Source organism: Sceloporus occidentalis, unplaced genomic scaffold (genome assembly GCF_023333645.1).
Source record: "Sceloporus occidentalis isolate IW3139 unplaced genomic scaffold, rSceOcc1.0.p SCAF_29, whole genome shotgun sequence".
NCBI classification, from domain to species: Eukaryota; Metazoa; Chordata; class Lepidosauria; order Squamata; family Phrynosomatidae; genus Sceloporus; species Sceloporus occidentalis.
This window is the reverse complement of record NW_028317009.1, coordinates 4010226-4028974: the sequence shown is the minus strand read 5'-3', so window position 1 is coordinate 4028974 and position 18749 is coordinate 4010226. Positions and strand designations below refer to the sequence as shown.

General features: G+C 41.7%; 1 pseudogene; it reads left to right on the top strand.

Annotated features, from left to right (window-relative positions):
- The window catches only part of LOC149299118 (ryanodine receptor 3-like), a 208647-nt pseudogene that overhangs the window by 29502 nt on the left and 160396 nt on the right, over window positions 1–18749 (top strand).

Below are 18749 nucleotides of genomic sequence, written 5' to 3'. Positions count from 1 at the left end.
GTAGTTATTTGTCTGTACAGATTTGTGTGCAGGTTTTGCATAAAGCGGTGTACATACCTACACATACATTTTATCATTGTCATAACGTTTTGTCTGTAGGCCGGGTACCCAGAGCTGTGGCCTCAACTAATCAGCATCTTCTGGCATCGGATGATGTGGTGAGCTGTTGCTTGGACTTAGGTGTGCCCAGCATTTCATTTCGTATTAACGGGCAGCCGGTCCAAGGCATGTTTGAGAACTTTTACACGGAAGGCCTCTTTTTTCCGGTAGTGAGCTTTTCTGCCGGGGTCAAGTGAGTTTATTTAATGAGACTTTGTATGTTCTCTGTCACGACATCTCAGGTTCCTCGCCATCTGTCCTACATCTGTTTGTAAACTGTCTGTGTCGCCTTTACCTTGCTTGTTCACCAAAATACTGTAATTGTGAAAGAGATCTATAATTAGCAAATACCTGCTATAAAACCATAGTTGGGGGTCATTAATGTTACTGCTTTGCCAGTTTTGAAAACTTAATGAAACACAGCAGTACCAGGCTCACTGCCGTCTGTGGCCAATTGTACGGTAGGAATATGTGCAAATGCAATGAAATAAAATGAAACAGAAAAGCCTCCTCACCAGAAAAACATCAAAGGAGAGTTAAGAAAAGCTTCACGCCCTTAGTACTTGTAGAAGGAAAACATGGTCCTGTGTATTGCACAGAACCTGTTATGTCTTCACAAAAAGGGCAGACCAGGTCTCTTTACAGCTTTCAAAACAGAATCTCGAGCCAATCGTCTAAGAAGATTGTCTGTTTCTCCGTCTGGAGAGGAATCTGCCTTTCAGGCATCCTAGAATAAGCTTTGAAACAACCATCAGCTTCCAGCAGAGCCTGCTCTCCCTCAAAGCTTATTTTTATCTTCTGCCACCAGTAGCTCATTTTGAGAAATGCATCGTCTAGAAATGGCGAGATACTCCGGTTGCCTAACATATGATGTCCATTGTATGTAAACAAAATAAACAATATATTAATAGTCATCACCGTACGGTATGATGAGCAAGAACTGCAGTTACCTGTTAAAAGTTCTTCTTGTTCTTTTTCTTGGTAGGTAATGACATCTAGTCATTTAAAAATTGTATGTATAATGTGTTGGTGTGTCTTAAAGTTTTGCGTGTTTCTAAAATTGTGTAATCAATTTGTTCAGCTTCTTTTTGCAGTTTTTAGTTGAAAAATGTAACATCGCATTTTAGGGTTCGTTTCGTTCTTGGTGGACGCCATGGAGAGTTCAAATTTTTACCACCAGCTGGCTATGCCCCATGCTATGAGGCCTTACTTCCAAAAGAGAAGATGAGAGTGGAACCTGTGAAGGAATACAAGAGGGATTTTGATGGAATTCGGGATTTACTTGGCACAACACACTTCCTTTCACAGGCTTCCTTCATACCTTTTCCCGTTGACACCAGCCAGGTAAATTAAAAAAACAAAACTGATACAGAAATTGGTTTAATTATTGGTATATGGATATAGAGATTGGCCTCTTATAGTATACATTAGTGTTTGAATAATTTTTCTGAACTTATATTACCTGTCCCCTTATTTTCAAAATCATCCTGTGCACACCTAATTTGGGATTGTTTGGAATACTGATGAGAACTTGCATGGCAAATCTTCACATTAATTGTAAGTCTATCTACTTAGATTGTTTTACCTCCTCACCTTGAGAAGATCCGAGATAAGCTTGCCGAAAATATCCATGAGCTGTGGGGCATGAACAAAATTGAGCTTGGTTGGATCTACGGCAAGGTAATGGAATGATTCCGTGTTTGCGTGTGACGACAAAACTGGCTGACCAAGCTGTGGATGTTATGAGTGGGGAGAGGCGAAAATCACAATGGCAGGCCGAAGGGTGAAGCAATGGCGCTGCCACAAAGCAAGAGCAACCCTGACCCTGCAAGCATTTTGCCAGGAAAGCCGACTTCTTTGTGGAGGCCGGAGACTTTGGAGGACTGTCCGAAAATATTATTAAATATGTTACACTGTCTGTATTCATACTGCAATACCGCTGCTTTTGTAACAAATTTTCTCTCCTGTTCTTAGTGAATGATCCGTAATCTCTGTATTGCAGAGCTATGCTTCCTGTAGTCTAGTCGGTCTTCCCATTAAAAGATATTTATATATATATTTTTGTTGTCCTTAAAATGTGTTGTGTGTGAATAGACCGTGTAACACCGTTTTGTTTTTGTACAGCTGCGAGATGATAATAAAAGACAACATCCTTGTTTGGTAGAATTCTCGAAGCTACCAGAAACTGAGAAGAATTACAATCTGCAAATGTCCACCGAGACACTTAAGTGAGTTTGGATCATCTTTTTCTCACAACCATGTGTAGCCCATGCATTTTATTAGAAATATACTGCTTCCTAATCATGCATCCAGACACTTAATTTACAAAGCGTTTTCAGTAAAATAATAGCATACCAATAAGTGGTAATGTTTATTTTCTTCCTTAGTTCAGTGCAGCATTTTAATCAACAGGCAATAAGGGTTATCCAGACCTTCAACATCAATGGAGGGTTGTTGGGGTGGCTGCCATCAGGGGCGCCACAATAGTGTGTATATTTTTTTGTTTCCTAGGATAATAGTTATAGTCATATTGGTTCAAGAGAAGATAAAGTCTTTCCTTAAATGTGATACCATTTATTGGGCCAACATTGGGCCAAATTAGCAGACCAGATGGGCCAAATGATTCTAGGTTTCTAGGTATGACTTTTACTTAAATGCTTTGTCCACAAGGGGTATTTGTGTCACTCTGGCTCTCGCATGTGAATTAATCACCTTTTTGCCTGTGATCATACTCATGAATGAGTCTCTGGAAATATAACATAGTCTGATATAGATGTTCTTCTCCACAGAACTCTCTTGGCTCTGGGATGTCTCATTGTTCACTCAAACCAAGCAGCTGAAGAAAACCTGAAGAAAGTTAAACTCCCTAAGAAGTATGTGAGACAGATCTACTTTTACCAAAAGTAACCTAAAAAGTAAATGCAGAGACATTCAAGGAATGAAAATAGTCCCAGGTAATGTTGCCAACCTGACCTACCACGTTTGTTGGCTTGTGAATGAACATTATGCTCCGTATTGCATCCGTATCGCTTACTGTGCTTTACACTAATGGCACGGTGGGTACAGCAAATCTCTCCATCTGCTGGTAGGCTCTGTTTTCTGGGATCCAAGGGTTTTGAGGAAATCATTCATAAAATACCATAGTAAACAGAATGCCTTTTATCTTTTAATAGAAATAAATAGATATCCTTAGTGTATTCCTGCTTATGAGGGCAATTTTTACTGGTATTATTCAAAGCAAAAGCAGACATGAGTAGTCAACATGCAGTCATGATGCCCTGAGCCCGCTATCTTCACTTACGTTTCTGTCTGTCTGCTCTTTGCCTCACAACGTTAATCTGTATGCGTTCTTGAATTATTGGAGTTGTGTATGGCTTCTTTCTTTTGCGAAAACGCTATTGTTATTAATATTATTTTATATAGTGCCATTGTAGTCCACAGCGCAAGTATGTTAGATATATGTGCACAAGCTGCGTAAAGAAATCCAGTTCCAGGTTAACTAAGTAAAGATTTTGTATTCCAGCTACATAATGTCCAATGGTTACAAACCTGCCCCACTGGACCTCTCTGATGTTAAACTGTTACCAGCACAAGAAGTTCTAGTTGATAAACTTGCAGAGAATGCACACAACGTATGGGCAAAAGATAGAATTAAACAAGGATGGACCTATGGCATTCAACAGGTAAGATGTGCGCAGGAGTTAATCCTTAAAGATCATCAGATTTTTTTTGTGTAGAGTGGAATAAATGCAGGTACCTACTGTTTCTCCATTCTTTATTTTTCTAATTCACACAAAACAAAGATACAAGCCCACGGAATGACCAAATTTACCTGCACTGAAAAAACTGAATTAACATAATAAAAACAATTCTTTTTAAAACCATTTATCTTGTCCTTAAACGTATCTGGTGTATATCACTGTTCCCCTGTTTGCGAAACCAAATCCTTTCTCATTGGAATATCGTTTACTTCAGTAGATTGGCCCATTTTCCTAAGACGTAGAAATCTTGTCTGATTGAAAACTTCATTATTGTCAATAAAGTGTAGGAAAAAATTAAGGGCTTCACAAATAAAGTACAAAAATATATCTAAGAAATATATATTTACTCTCTTTATATATAGGTATATATAATTACCATTTTATCTGTTAAGGCCAGAGTGAGCCAATATGTCATGTGCATTTCTATTATTGGTCTTCTTGCTGCTTTTATTGAACCTTAAATGTAACTGTATATGTCCTTTAGGACCTAAAAAACAAACGAAACCCGAGCTTGGTGCCATATGCTTTACTAGATGAACGGACTAAGAAATCTAATCGAGACAGTCTGCGTGAAGCTGTAAGAACATTTATTGGCTACGGGTATAACATTGAGCCACCAGACCAAGAAATCAGTAAGAACTTTTTCATTTTGTATTACTTTTGATGTGTAGTGGTTTTGGGCTAAATCTACACATGACAGGGGAGGTTTTGGACTATCGATGCTTTTTATTTTACCTGCTAACGGTCTCTCACTGCAACTTTAGGTTAGACCTAACTTATCCTCAGCAGAGTCCTTCATTCCAAGTCATGCTAGTGTGGATCCAAATGTATGTTAATTGGAGGTCTGCTGTGAACAACTCAACTAAAAATATTTTACTCCTACATTTTCATATGCATTATCCAAGCTGTTCACAGTATGGATATATAGTCCTTTTAAAAACGCACTAAGTTTCTATTTATTTACCTACAGCTGACCAAATGATGGAGCGGGTCAGCATAGATAAGATTCGCTTCTTCAGGGTGGAGACGACGTATGCTGTGAAAACAGGAAAGTGGTATTTTGAGTTTGAAGTGGTGACTGGAGGTGACATGCGTGTCGGCTGGGCCAGACCTGGATGTAGACCTGATGTCAAACTCGGTGCAGATGACCAGGCCTTTGTATTTGAAGGAAGTAGGGTGAGAACCATTTCTTCTTCTCTTCTTTAAATAACTAAGGAAATTGTAGACGAAATAATGGATACGTTCATACAATAGACACGATGAATAGTTCTTTTCTATGTCATATATTCAATGTATTGTCCTTTACAGTTATGACTGTTTATTGGATACTAAAGTTCTCCTAAATATGTGGGCTACTTGATATTTAATCTTAAAGCTACAAAGTAAATCACAAACAAAGAGCATGTCAAGAAGTCTGATCACATATCTAGTCACCAGGGCAGATTGACACTTGGAAAATATTAAAGATCAAAATGTAGTAGTGAAATGTAGCCATCTATTATGGCTGCCAATTTGTCTTGGGTCAGAAGGCAGAAAACATGAAAGGATTTAGAATGCACTGAAAGTATATGCTTTAAGATTGTGTTAGGGATACAGGCCACAGTTTCAACCACAAAGCTTTTATTTCAATGTCAATAAAGCAAGATTGGAATATAAGTGGTGAGGCAAGGCATTACACCCTGGTTGTTATGTAAATGGCATATGGGGAACTGGTTTGTTCATACACCCATTACTCAAAACAGGGCCAGTGCTGGAACATGGGAAGCTCTTTCTTTGGTCGGAACTGGCAGCCAGGAGACGTGGTGGGTTGCATGATTAACTTGGAAGACAAATCTATGATCTTTACACTCAATGGGGAGATGCTCATCACCAATCAAGGGTCCGAACTGGCATTTGCTGACTTTGAAATTGAGAATGGTGAGTAAAAGCTTGCAATGTGCAACTATACCTGGGAACCCCCCGGTTCCAATGTCTTGTCAAAAGACTTAGAAATGGTTTGTTGTATCAGCTTTTCACAGAACAAGACTGTATAGAAGTAGAAGTGCATGGTTATGCCATGTTAGCCCTTGGAAAAGAAAAGTAAAGTTGATATCTTTGTTGGCTTAGATTGTGCCTGAAAAGGGACCTAAAAAGTCTTGAAAACTTGCAACCCAGTGCAGTTCAGTTAGCTAGTAAAGTATAATCGTAGTTGTTAAGTAGCCCCTTCAGTCTTGCTGTGACCAAACTTTAGTGTGGCTTATGTCTTGTTAATTGAATGTGTGTAACAGACATAAAGCTCTAAGCTTTATGCATGAGGCACTGGTGTTATTAATCAGCAAGAAAGCTCAGATACAATCACCAGCATTGGATGTGGCTCTTATCCAGGTGGTGCTCAATTCGGTAGCCGTGCACAATGTTCAATCATTACTCTGCATTAGTAATGAAATGTTTCAGGGATGGCTACTCAAGAAACCTGGAAGGCTTTTTAAATCCAGGAGATAGACATTATTGAGCTGCAGGCTGCGTTTGCTGGATATGTACTTGATAATTCATTTTTATGTCCAGTTTTAAATTAAATTACAATGCTGATTTATCACTGTTGTGAGGTCACCATTGGTTTAATGCCAGACAGTTCTTCTTGCTGCATTAAGTAGGATAGAAAGTGTAAAGTCTTTGTAATACCATTGCATATTGATACATTTGCCCTAAAGCAACAGTATGGTAAGGTAATATCTTCATGTAAACAACAAGTCAGTGACGACCCTCTTATTTTTTTGGTCACTGTATAATGCATAGTTTAACGAGACTTTGAAGAAATCTCGCTCATTTCACTACACATTATATGGGGCTAACCAAGGTCTTTCTACAGCAGAAGCTCATTTGGGACAGGACCTTCATAATGTCTAGTGAAGTGAAAGAGCTCAAACATAACTCTTCAGAAAACTCTCCTTCCAATCCTCCCTTTAGTGAATAGAGTCCATTGCATGTGCACAAATGGATTTGTGTTATGGGCTAGAGTATACTGATTACTTCTTTTGCCCAATGCAGCATTCAGGCAAGAGGTGCAGTTTAGGCTGATGTTACTGTGTCATTGGAAAATTAGGATACATAATGCAGCGGTTTTTTTATAAAAAATACTTGACATTTAATGTACCTGCTTCTTCTCTGAACTGTGCAAAGTGCTCAGAAAAATAACTGTTTTGAAATTCTTCCATGCTTCATTACCTCAAACCGAATTAGGTTGTGAGCAGAGGCCCAAGAAATTGCAAGTGGCTGAATCCATCTCACTAATGTGTTTTTTAAGAATTTATATCAGGTCTCTTCATTTTAATCTTAGAAATATGAATTGGACTGCCTTGTTGCATCAGAAGCCAACAAATGAATTGCTGTTCAAAAAGATATATGTATATTGTACGTCATTTATTCTTTAATTAGCAAATGGAGTTGGCTAATTCAGACCTTGGCATGCAGCAAACTATTTTCCTAAAGATGTAATCTCTCCGTATACACTGGTGCTTTGGCTCGCTGTAATAAACCAGCTCTGATCTGCTACCAAGAAGTTCCAGCCACTTTAAGTATCATTTTCTTCTAGCCGGCAGCTGTATAAATTGCGACCGGGCCTTAAAGAGCCATGTGCATTGCATGCTTACACATTACAGAGAACCATCAGAATGTTCCTTAATTACATTTGTACTCTGATGATATGTCTGTAAAACCGATTCTTACAAGATGTCTTCATACATCAAACATCTTAGTGTTGTAAACCTTTAGGTCGAGATCCAGTGCAGCATCTTCTCGGGGGTGGTAGGACGTGACTACCCTTTGTAGAATACAGGAAATAAGTCAGTCATTGTGGTTTTTTATTAAGATAGAGATAGTTGGCAGTCTTGCTTTTGGTAAGGCAATAAAGAGATTAGTTTCCACTGAGCTTGCCATCTGCTCTACCTTCACACCAACACTGGTTTTCCCTTCCGTTGTGTTCTGTAGGTTTTGTTCCTGTATGTTCCTTGGGATTGTCTCAGATCGGACGCATGAACCTGGGAAGAGATGCCAGCACCTTCAAGTTCTATACAATGTGCGGACTGCAGGAGGGTTTCCAAGCCTTTGCTGTCAATACGAACAGAGATGTTGCCATGTGGTTCAGCAAACGCTTACCCACTTTTGTAAATGTGCCAAAAGATCATCCTCACATAGAGGTAAAGACTTGTTCTGTGTCGTGATGCCCTAACGCACCCATCTGTCGGTAATGTTTCCTGTCACCAGGCTGTTAATGTGACAGAAAAACAGCTCGAGATTCCACACTTAGAATTTACCTAGAGTTCTCCCATTCTGTATACTGAGTACTATGTAATCCTGCATACACACAACCAAAATCAGATGTTTTTTTCTTAACTTGAAAATGCTCTTTAAATCTTATATATATATAGAACTCTGTCCCCAGTATTTACGCTTTTATAATTGTACACTGCAAATGAAATATGAAATATGTCATTATTTTAGGGAGGCTCTGTGGCATTTTGGTACTCTGGCCATTGATAAAATCATGGGAGGATTCCTACCTGCACCTGTACATACGATTGTTACAGGGGTTTACGTTCTGCCCCTCCTTGGGATTTTGTCAACAACAACTATGTTCTTGTATAAATTGAGTAATATAGAGGTCTAATCAATGAGAGTAAAGGTGTATATGTGTTGGGGGTTAATTTTGGCTCTTCCCTTAGCTAGTTGAGATTTGTATTTATTACAGCTCCATCCAATATGACCTGTGCTTACTACAATCAGAGAACACATTTATTATACTTGGAACTATGGCCTGTGTTACGAAGGTTGATGAATTAGGGGGAACCTCATTTGCTGTCAGTTGGACCCACTCATGCTAGGGAGATTTCAGTCATTTTGATATATTTTTCATTTTCAGGTAACAAGGAAAGATGGGACAGTAGAAAGCCCTCCGTGCCTGAAGGTCACACACAAAACATTTGGTACCCAGAACAGCAACGAAGATATGATATACTGCAGGCTGAGTATGCCTGTCGAGTTCCACTCTGCATTCATCGGCGACGAGAACTTCCCCAAGAGGTAGCCTGCTGCTGGATTTTGTCTTCCTTCACATTATAACATATTGTTAGTGCTTGAAATGATTTATTCTCTGTTGGTTCACAATTACTTTTGTGAGTGTGTATCTGTTCCAAATTAATTTTTACTAGACTAATAAAATGCTTTAAATGTTTTGTTAAAAGAATTCCGTCTATTTTGCAGAAACCAACTTCAGGAAGCAACTTCACATACTACTACAGTAAGTATTCAACTATTTTGTTCTTGTGCAGTTAACTTTATTCACCAGTCATACATAAGCCCATTTCAGTTATGACCACAGTATTCATTAGCTGTGTCTTATAGAATGATACCCTCTGTTGTGCATGTATTTACATACACTGACCAAAAATGTGTGGACACCTGACCATCACACCTATATTAACTTGTTGGACATCCCGCTTAGCTGCCATAACAGCTTCCACTCTTTGGAGTGTTCCCATTCAGACAAAGGAGTGTTTGTGAGGTCAGGCACTGAGGTTGGGCAAGAAGGCCTGGCCCACTATCGTGTAGACTTCCACAAGCCTTGCCCAGGAATGGGGCTCTTTGCCGACCCATGAATACTATACTGACTTGAAAAGTTTAAAACAAATGCACAAGGGGTGTATTGATTGAGAGTCTGAGTAAATAAATATATTTTCTTATAATCCACTGTGTGTTGCATTTCCTTGCAGTCTTATTATTACTCTGTGAGAATATTTGCGGGTCAGGATCCATCCTCAGTGTGGGTTGGATGGGTGACACCAGATTACCACTTCTACAGTGAAAAGTTTGACCTGAGCAAGAACTGCACTGTGACTGTCACTTTAGGGGATGAGAGAGGAAGAGTCCACGAGAGGTAAAAAAAAAGGCAATCCTTTTGGGTCCCTCGATTCTAGACATAATTTCAGGCCCTGCTTTACCGCTGTCTGCTTTTATATGTTTGTGAGGTTGTTATACTGGAAATCCTGACGTTATTGAGATATGCACTAAAAGCCTTAACAGCTACAGTTTGGGCTCAGTCATGCATTACAGTGAACTAGCTTTGGTTCAGTCACTTAATCCAATATTGTTCCACTGTAGCGATCTAAACCAGCATTTCCACGGTTAATATGTTAATATATGTACCACTAAAGACTAAGTGAGAATGTCATCGGGTTAGTGGCTAAGAGACCGAGGAGTGACTGACCAAACAGCCTGGCCCTGGGAAGCTTTGGGTTCAGCAGTAAATATGTAAATCACGTAGGTTATATACCGCTATGTCATATGTATATGTACACATCAACACACATACGCGTTCAGCCATTGGTCATATATTGTTTGCCTTGCTCTTTCAGTGTTAAACGAAGTAATTGTTACATGGTTTGGGGAGGTGATCTTTCCACTGGCTCCCAGAGGTCCAGCCGCAACAATGTAGATGTTGAAATCGGGTGCCTTGTGGACCTGGCTACTGGACTGCTGTCATTCACAGCTAATGGGAAAGAGCTTGGAACCTGCTATCAGGTATGGTCTTTGTTTTCATCTTAAACCATGAATGGTTATCTGATCAAAATAGAACAGAAAATGTAAAATATAATGCCAGAAAGTGATATGATAATGCCCACACCTCTAGTAATGTTAGGTAACTGTAAGGCAGTTGTGCTCAACTCCATTTACAGAGAACTACATGTGTCACGATTCAAATGCTTTACTGAGAGTGAGGTTTAGGTTGTTTGTAAGTACTAATTTTGCTTTGTATTTGTGTTAGTGGTACCCTACGAAGGGACGAAGACTCATTCGCTCCAACTCTTCTGCTGATTTTTCCTGTTGCCAGAGTCAAATCTTAATCAGTCTTTGGTTTTGTCACTGTCCCGGCTCCGGACGCAGCCGGGAGTGTCTCCGTCCCGGCTCCGGACGCAGCCGGGAGTGTCTCTGTCCCGGCTCCGGACGCCGCCGGGAGGAGGTCTGGCCGCGGGTCCCGTACGCCGGCCGTTCGGGACGGCGGTCGGTCCTCCGCCCGCGGCACTAGTAGCGGGCGAAGGGTTGTCCGCGGGTCCCGGGAAAACATCCTCCCGGACAGCGGACGACCCTCCGCCCGAGGTAGTAGGACACGGGGAGGCTTCAGCCCCGGGAACAGTAGTTCCCGGAGCCAGTATACTTACCCGTCCTCCGGTCGTCGGTCCGCCTCCCGGGCACGCTGCACGTTGCAGGAGGATTGATGGACGGCTGGGGGGCGTGGTTTTGGTCCTGGTCTGGGAGGGGCTTGTGGAATGGCGCCAGTTTTAAAAGCCGGCTGTGCCTTTCACAAGCACCCTGTTGTGGTCTTCAGTTCGTGTATCTAGCTCGTGCATCTTGTTCCTGTTTTTGACCTTCGGCTTGCCTGACTCTCCCTTGCTCCACGATTCGGTACCTTTGCTTGTTATCTCTGGTTTTGACCCCTGGCTCGTCCGACTACCTGCTCCGTGTATCAGACCCCTGGCTCGTCTGACTACCTGCTCCGTGTATCAGACCCCTGGCTCGTCCGACTACCCGCTCCGTGTATCAGACCCCTGGCTCGTCCGACTATCCTGCTTTGTGCTCCTGTCTCGTGCTGTGCCTTGCCGCGGCTGCTGCCGCTCAGAGTCTATCTCCAGCTGGTGGGAGGTTGTCCACTGTTGGGATCATCTAAGTCCTGGACTGCTGCTGCCGGGAATTCCCCTCTCAGTAGCGGTAGTTTGGGCGGAAGAACTTCTGCGGGGACGACCTTCCTTAATAGTCCAGCGAAACAGTGACAGGTTTTACCTTAGATTCAGGAGCCATATGCCTATCCCCTACACCTTTAAATCACCGTAACGCTATTAGCATACCTGGGAACTTCTGGGCTCCGGCTACCCGGAGCCTTGCCTTGCGGGACGCGGCCGGGACTGACGTCAGGGGGAGTTCCTGCCAATGGCAGTGGGAAACACCCCCATTTAAAGGAAATGGGCGGGGAGTGGGGCGTGTCAAGACCCCGCTCCCATGACCCGGAGGATTCCGGTCTGAAGGAAGGGTGTTCCTCTTATCTACCACCCTCTCAGTATACTAAACTTCCTTACTTTACCAGTAATTTTACTATTATAGTTTAACTGTATTACTTTTGGGGTATAATGCTGTTGTCTTCCAAGCATTTGAATATCTTTAGTAGTTGCTGTAAAGTAAAGCCTATTTCCTTATTATGTGTCCAGATTATAATATCATAAAGGAAATGCAACAGAATGGTATTAAATAATTGTTGGGAATTACTATAGTGTTTCACACAGTTTTCCGAACTCATTTCTCACCTTTTAGGTTGAGCCAAACACCAAGCTGTTCCCAGCAGTCTTCCTGCAGCCGACCAGCACAAATCTCTTCCAGTTTGAGCTTGGAAAATTAAAGGCATGTCATATTTCTTTCTTTCTGATAATGTCGTTCTGCCGGCAAAGCTGGTTATGAAATGCGCAACGTGTTTATGCTTCAGCTGCCTTCCGAATTTTTTAGTAATTGAATAAATAATAAAATAGCAAACAAACACCATATATTTATAACATTGGCAATCTGTCTATGCAGGGGAACGCTGGTATCTTTTGCAAAGGAGAAAAATCCAGGTGCAATTAAATATATGAGCCTAAAAGCACTTTTGCTATATATTTTTGAGGTAGATGTGGTGGGTTTGTTGCCATCAAATGATAGTACATAACAAATCTGGCATTAAGTAGATACGGAGACAGACGGGTAAATCCCACGAGAGCCAATATCTATATGAACTGTAATGCGTTGGGGAGAGCTAGTTTTGGTGAGGCTAAGTTCTGATCACAAAGGCTTGTTACATTCCACACAACTAGTTTACGAAACACAGGCCAAGCTGCGATAAAATATATGCAGTCACTCACCTGAAAGGACGCCGTGGATTGACCTCTGTTGGAATTAAGAATCAGACCAGTGAGGCTGAAAAACCTGCCGAACATCTGGCTGTAAATTATCTCATGTGCCTCCTCTGGCCAAACGTGGAATTGCATGTAGAAAAGGGGACAGATTTTCGATTAAATGAACGAGTCCCAGAAGAGGAACCTTCTGTGCTAACCTCGCAAATTCACTAAAAACAGAACATGCCACTTAAAACACCACCCTGGCCTCATTAATCAGTTAATGGTTCAATAAAAAAAACCCTTTGCCAGTGTGAAGCCATTTGTACCATTGAATATGTTTTATCCCTATGTGTTAAGTTTTTTGCCTCTTTGTTTCATGTAAACAGAACACTATGCCACTTTCTGCTGCAATATTTAAGAGTGAGGAGAAGAACCCTGTGCCGCAGTGCCCTCCCCGGCTGGACGTGCAGTCTATCACGCCCGTCCTCTGGAGCCGCATGCCAAACAACTTCCTGAAGGTGGAGACGGAGCGCGTGAGCGAGAGGCACGGTTGGGTGGTGCAGTGTCTGGAGTCATTGCAGATGATGGCGCTGCACATACCTGAAGAGAATAGGTGCCTTGCTGTTAAATAATTCTTTGTGGCTCATGTGGGATACTTTTATAGCTGAGACGCTTAGGAAAACATCTCGATGAGATAGGATAAAATCTTGATGGGCACCACACACACATAGTGCAGTATGGTACAGTGCTATGTAGAACCGTTTAATGTGCTTGTATTGCCCAAAACACACCATTGTCTCACCAATACAATACATGAGAGATTGCAGTAGAATCTAAAACATACTGTAGGGTTAATAATAATAATGTGGGGTTATTGGGTGATCTATGTCAAACTAAATGTACTGCTCCAACTGGTTCCACCATCCAGACACCTTGTTGAAATGCAAAATTATAGCTAGACAGTAATCCTCGGTACATAGAGGTCTTGTACAGACATAAAGGCCTTGAAGTCTATTTCATAAACTATCAATAATTGAGGAAGATGACATAAACCATATCACCACCATGCCTGGGAGTCTCCAGGTTAGGAGAGCAGCGTTTAGTTACAAATAAACGTCCTGCTCAATTTCCACCTTCTCCTGCTTACTCTCCACCCATTCACTACCCCCTTTAAAGTTACACTCTGGGTAGTCCAGTCCCTATGCACACTGTATTCACCATGCATTGTAAAGGGAAGCATTTCCCTTTTTGAGGGAAATCCCTGATTCGGACCTTCCCATCTCTTTTCTATCTTGCCTGTTTTCTAAGACTTGGAATTTTGGCATCTGTTGTAATGTGCGAATTCTAGTGTGTGGGCAAGTTCCGTTATATGCTACCAATAAATAAGTTGTCAAAAAGAGTTACTCTTTGTCTATTGGAAATAGTGGGATGTATGCAATAAAACATCCTAGCTTGCTTGCATGTCATCTTATGAAACGTATTTGCCCTTATTTCTCTTTGTTTTCTTTGTGTATCAGGTGTATTGATATTTTAGAGCTCTCTGAGCAGGAAGACCTGATGAAGTTTCATTATCACACGTTGAAGCTGTACTGCGCAGTTTGTGCGTTAGGCAATAATCGTGTAGCCCATGCCTTGTGTAGCCATGTGGATCAGTCCCAGCTACTCTACACCATTGATAACCAATACCTTCCTGGCTTGCTACGTGTTGGCTTCTACGACCTTCTTATAAGCATCTATCTGGAGTCCGCCAAGGAGGGGAAGCTTATAATGAATAATGAATTTATTATTCCTATCACTGATGACACTCGGCAGATCCAACTCTTTCCTGATGAGTCCAAGAGACATGGCCTGCCAGGGGTGGGGTGCAGTACTTGTTTGAAATCTGACCTGCATTTTACTGTACCCTGCTTTATACTAACTGGTGAAGAGAGGCAGCAGCATGGCCCTGAGATTCCTGTGGACATCCTGAAGTTGAAAGCCATTGGAATGCTAACAGAAGCTGTGCAAAGTAGTGGTGACCACATCCGAGACCCTGTGGGGGGCAAGGTAGAATTCCAGTTTGTGCCCGTGCTGAAGCTGATTGCTACATTGCTCATTATGGGAGTCTTTGAGGATGAAGATGTTAGGCAGATCCTGCTGCTGATCGACCCAAATGTTTTTGGTGACCCCGAAGATATTGAAGAGAGATATGAGAAGGAAGAAGATGCACAAGATGAAGAAAAGGCAGTGGAAGCTGGGGAAAAGGCTACAAGAGATGCAAAGGCACCTCCAAAAGGTTTGCTACAGACACGACTCCCGGAGTCTGTCAAGCTCCAGGTAACTTGCCTTTAAAATATTGATGACTTTTTTGTTATGTGTTTTCAATGCGACCCCCTAGGTGTATCAGTAGAACAATGTAAAGTTTATTGTCAAACTTATTGCCAAAGGTCATTAAAGCCTTTATATATGCTGGCATTCCTTACATAAGTCACAAATGCCCCTGCCACCTCTGGGTTCCCCAGTTAATTCACTCTTCACTCAGTCAGAGCCGTACCTAGCGCCTTTTGCCCATAAACACGCATATACACATACACTGGTATACACACGACTGCCCTACACTACCTTTATACATACCTGCCCATAAACACACATATACACATACACTGCCCTTACATACACCTGCCCATACGTGTTGCCTTTACACACACCTGCCCATTAACATGCATATACACTCATACACTGCCTTTAAACACATCTGTCCATAAACACGCATATACACATACACACCCCTTTACACACATATGCACATACACACACACACCAGCTTACAAACACACAGATACCTACACTGCTCTTATACACACAAGCTTACAAAAACACACATATATACACACATACACTGCCCTTACACCCCTTTCTCCCCATCTCTTACCTTTCTCATCTTCCATCCTCCACCTTCCATCCTCCATCCAATTTTGGGAGTGCGAGGTTTGTCACTCCAGGCTTCTGCTTTAGTGCTCCCTCATAACTAGGCACCGGCTATTGATGCAGAGCGCGGGGATGACGTCATATCCCTGTGGTCAGCATCATTTGCCGGCGCGTAGGGATTAGGGAGCACGGAAGCCGAGGTCTGAAGTGACAGACCTCACGCTCCCTAATGTTGGGCCGGTTAGAGGGAGATTGTGATCTCCCCAACCGGTCCTGCAGGCTGCAGCTGCTGATCGGGGCGGCTGTGCTCCCCCACCCAGTCGCGCCCGAGGTGAGTGTCTCTCTCGCCTCATCCTTCCTACGTCCCTGCACTCAGTACCCCTCCTTCTATTACAGTACCCTAGTGTCTCCTCTCTCCATCTTTGTCAAACTCAGCTGTTATGGCTACTGTGACATGTTTGGGCCCTGGGCATCTGCCCTTTTTCCCAAACCTTTTAGATGTCCTTGCATGACGGGAGTAAGATAACACCAGTATTCAGGGTGAGACAACCGTCTTTATTTTCCTAGTGACAACCTTCTTTCGAGGTACTGAGGATTCTTGTGTACTAAACAAATGTACTTTGAAGGTGTAGATTGTGCTTGTATATGTTTGCAATTGATGTTTCCTTATCTTTTACAGATGTGTGAGCTCCTTCATTACTTTTGCGATTGTGAGCTGAAACACAGAGTTGAATCCATTGTCTCCTTTTCTGATAACTTTGTGTCAAAACTACAGCACAATCAGAAATTCCGCTACAATGAGTTAATGCAGGCGCTTAACATGTCAGCGGCTCTGACTGCCAAGAAAACCAGGGAGTTCCGGTCACCTCCACAGGAGCAGGTACGGTGGTGTTTCAATGAATATTTTTCTGAATATACGCTGTTGCAGTGAGCGATGATTCTATTTTTTATTTTTAAGATTAACATGTTGCTCAACTTCCAACTGCAAGAAAACTGTCCTTGTCCGGAGGAGATACGGGATGAGCTCTATGAGTTCCACGAGGATCTTCTTATACATTGCGGTAATTCTATTAAATGTATTTGAGCACTTTTTCATTGTCTAACTGGGTTACCTGGACTTTTAGTGACACATTTATTTAGCAAAGCAGTAGAAGTGTGTTCAGTGGCTGTAGTCTTCCCGTTTAATGTAAAAGCACTGAAAAATATTTTTCCTTTTTTAAGCCCACAACATCCATCCTTCCAAAGATATTCTGAGATGAATCAGATAGAGACAACCGAACATCTTAGGACCTTCCATCTCTAGTGTTGTAGCAGAAGGGAACCTTAAGTTCTTAGCCTCTGTGACACAGGTCTGTCTCCCTGCATCCATTTGGCTCTTCTGTGACTGTAGACTATGGCATATTTCATGGAATACAGACAGTTAACGGGCATCGTGAAAAAGAAAGATTTGGAAATGGTTAACTGAACTGAAGAATGTTTATTGAACAATGTATTGCCTCTTGTTGATATGAAGGCATTCCGCTAGATGAAGAGGACGAGGAAGAGGAGGATACTTCATGGACAGGTCGGCTCCGAACATTGGTATACAAAATTAAAGGCTGGTCAAAGACAGAAGAACAGGACCCAGCAGAGGAGGAGGAGAAATCCCCAAGTATGTAGCATTCATTAATGTTGATCAGACACCTTTTCGTATACCATAGAAGCAGCAATGTTATTTTCCTGTTCTTAGGATCTGCATGTTTGTTCCTCCCAAGCCCCCCCCAAAAAAGGGAGAGTAATTCAGGAAAGAGAATTGATTACATGTGCCAGGTTTGCCACATATCTCACCTCCCTTGGAGAAGTGAAAATCATAAGCTATAATAGTTTTGATACGTTAATTTTCAGCGTTAAACGTTGGGAAGTTACATCATAAATTGCAATATCATGACAGAGAATGAAATACGTCATGTTTTTTCTACAGAGCTTGTTATAATTTAAAGCTAATGGATTCCCTTCCATCCAACCTTACCCAAGCTGCTCCATATCACTTCTTGTCCCACCTCTCGTGTATGCTACTTATATTGACGTTGCTTCCGTGTGATTGACTTGTCTGTGATGACATTCTGCTTCAGAATTCTGCATGGGAAAAGCTGGGTTACTGGAAGGTTTTGGCTATTAATACATATAGATTACCTTGCTTGTAATAAGACATGGGTTAATTGGAGGTGTTTAGGGTGATATAAGCTCCTTAACAAAACATTGCCTGATGTCTGAGGTTACTGGCAACGTGTTGCTGAGATTCATTGGGTTTAGGTGACATATGACACTTGTTAATCCACTTCAATCTCTGCTAATATCTAAAAGTAAACTAAAATAAAAATTGAAGTGGCTTATTAGGGTGAGGGTAAGCCCTCCCAAACGTACCCTCTCAACAGATCGTGATAAGCCATCAGACACCAGAGCTAATTTTATGCCCAGTTCAGGGAGTCATATTTCAATAACGCATGAAAAAAAAACCTGTGACTTGTTTACAGCTGTGGAGGAGATGCTACCACCTGTTGGCAGCCCGACAGCTTCAGTAAAGAGATGACTTGGATGCCGTACGCTTATAATTTTGGCTGCATACTTCAGATGCTCACATTTATTCACTTTGAGGCCAGTGCTATCCGACAGGGTGATCTGATGGTGTACTGATGACTGTAAATCTTTCCCATCGACAAAATATCGTAATGATGGACAGATGGAAAATATAGCTCACCAGCATTGTCCTTTCGCAGTGTTTCCTGCAATATAGTTGTGTTTTTTTGTGTGTGTGTGTGTGATCAAACTGTATTAATGATTTAATGCAGATCTGGCATTTTTCCTATATACTCCATTTTACAGTTGTGTCCTCTAAGCTGATCAGATAACGCTGGCTCTGCCACAGACTGTCACCCATCTCCAGCTTCTTTGGGGAGAACGTTTAAATATCTCCTAAGCAATTACACTGCATGACAAATAAAAAACCACAAACTTAATGTTCCGTTTTAATGAGTATGCTGGCTGTAAAATATATATTTTAAAGGTGGAACGAAGAAACCAGTGGTCATGCTTGATGTAAGATTTGCCA